The sequence below is a fragment of the Phoca vitulina genome, unplaced genomic scaffold (genome assembly GCF_004348235.1).
Source record: "Phoca vitulina isolate PV1807 unplaced genomic scaffold, GSC_HSeal_1.0 scaffold27, whole genome shotgun sequence".
NCBI lineage: Eukaryota > Metazoa > Chordata > Mammalia > Carnivora > Phocidae > Phoca > Phoca vitulina.
This window is the reverse complement of record NW_022589730.1, coordinates 7,610,008-7,612,441: the sequence shown is the minus strand read 5'-3', so window position 1 is coordinate 7,612,441 and position 2,434 is coordinate 7,610,008. Positions and strand designations below refer to the sequence as shown.

Here is a 2,434-nt window from a genome sequence, read left to right as displayed (position 1 = left end):
ACATTTTAAAAGACCTAAATAAATAGAAAAACATCCTTGTCATTGATTGGAAGATTTTGTATTGTTAAAATGACAATACTCCCCAAATTGCACTACAGATTTAAAGCAATCTCTTTTCAAATACCCAGCTACCTTTCTCATAAAATTAACAAGCTTATCCATATGGAAACAATATGGATACTACTGGCTTATATTCATTTGGAAATTAAGGGAACCAGACTGGCCAAAACAATCTCAAAAAAGAACAAAATTGAAGGACTTCTTCCCAATTTCAAAACTTATTACAAAACTACAGTATTCAAGAGTGTGTGGCACTGATATAAGGACAGACATACACACTCACCAATGGAATACAATTGAAAGTCCAGAAATAATCATTCACATTTGTGAGTGATTATCAACAAATGTGCCACAACAATTCAACAAGGAAAAAATATTTTTTTTGACAAGTGGGACAACTGGATATCCACATGCAAAAGAATCAATTTGGATCCATATCTCACACCATCTACAAAATGAACTTAAAATGGATCAAGGTCCTAAATGCAAGCACTTAAAACTATAAAATTCTTGGGAAAAAAATAGGCATAAATTTTCATAAGTGTAAATTAGGCAGTGGTTTCTTAGACATGGCAGCAAAAGCACAAATAAAAATTTAAAAAGGTAAATTGGACATCATCACAATTTAAAATTTTGTGCTTCTAAGGTTACTATCAAGAAAGTGAAAAGTGAAGCCAGGAGTAGGAGAAAACATTTGCAAACCATATATCTAATAAATATCTTTTATCCAAAATATGTTAAAACAACAACAACAAAAATCTTTACAACTCAGCAATAAAAAGACAACCCAATTTAAAAATGGGCAAAAAATCTGAATAGACAGTTCTTCAAAGAAGACATCTAAATGGCCAATAAACACATGAAAAGGCTCAGCCACCTTACATTCAAGAGAAAATGCTGCTCTCAGTGGTTTCCAGGCCTGGGATTTCGACTTTTGGCTATAACAAAAACAAGAAGCTGTATGTGTCCTTGCCTCAGCAGATGGCATCACCTAGTCCAAGCAGCAGTACCCCTAGCAGCAGCAGTGGGAGCAATGGAAAGGACCAGCTGAACAAAACCAACCTCTATATCCAGGGGTTGCAACCAGGCACTTACTGACCAGAACCCTGTCAAATTGTACCAATCTCCACCGAGGTCATACTGGACAAGAGCACAAACAAATGCAAAGGCTGTGGTTTTGTGGACTTTGACAGTCCTTCAGCAGCACAGAAAGCTGTCACAGCACTGAAGGCCAGTGGCATACAGGCACAGATGACAACGCAACAGGAGCAGGACCCCACAAATTCATACCTATCAAACCTTCCACTAGCAATGGTTAAGCAAGAACCGGAGGGGATGCTGAAGCCCTTTGGCCAGGTTATCTCCACTCAAATCCTCCGAGACACCAGTGGGACCAGCAGAGGTTTGGCTTTGCAAGAATGGAGTCCACAGAGAAGTGTGAAGCCATCATCACCCACTTTAATGGAAAATATATTAAGGCATCTGCTGGAGTACCAGCTCCGCCTGATCCCTTGCTTTGCAAATTTGCTGATGGTGGTCCAAAGAAATGACAGAACCAAGGAAAATCTGTGCAAAATGGACGGGCCTGGCCAAGGAATGCAGATATGGGTGGTATAGCCTTGACCTATGACCCCACCACAGCTCTTCAGAATGGGTTTTCCCCAGCTCCTTATAACATCACCCCCAGCAGGATGCTTGCTCGGTCTACACTCTCCCCATGTCTTCCATCTCCTGTGTCTTTGGATCAGAGAGTGACTCAGACATCTCCTCTACAAGCACCTAACCCATCCTAGATGCACCACCAATCATACCTCATGCAGCCTTCAGCTTCAGTTCTGCCACCAGAGATGGATCACGCCATTTCTCTCCAGCCTGCCTCCATGATGGGACCTCTTACCCAGCAGGTGGGCCACCTCTTCCTCAGCAGCAATGACACTTACATGCCTATGGTTGCCACTATACAAGGATCTCACATCTCCCAGGACACCCCCTGTGCCTTCTCCCAGGAACCGAACCCACAGTATCTCTGACGTATGCCTATACAAATAAATTATTGGAGATGCTGATGCTCCCAGACTCCAGAGGGCTAACCAGGAATACACACCATCCATGGGCCTGCTCAGGACTAACACTTGGTCATCATTTTTCACAGGCCTGGGTATGGAAAAAAAAAATCTCTGCACTCCTGCCCTCTGCTTATTCCTCCATTCCTGAGGGAGCCTAGGGGAACCGTCACTTTTTGTGTGTGCTGCATTCAAGGAGATCAAAAGAACTTTTTTTCTTTCTTTTGCCAAGAAAGTTTTATATTTTTTTCTTAACTGCAACATACTCTTTCCATACCCCCCCCCCAAAACAAAAACAAAAACACATGATA

At 41.8% G+C, this 2,434-nt stretch overlaps 1 pseudogene; it reads left to right on the top strand.

The window, feature by feature from the left end:
- The first annotated feature begins 937 nt into the window (after positions 1–937).
- LOC116643674 lies at positions 938–2,090 on the top strand (annotated as a pseudogene).
- The last annotated feature ends 344 nt before the right edge of the window (positions 2,091–2,434 follow it).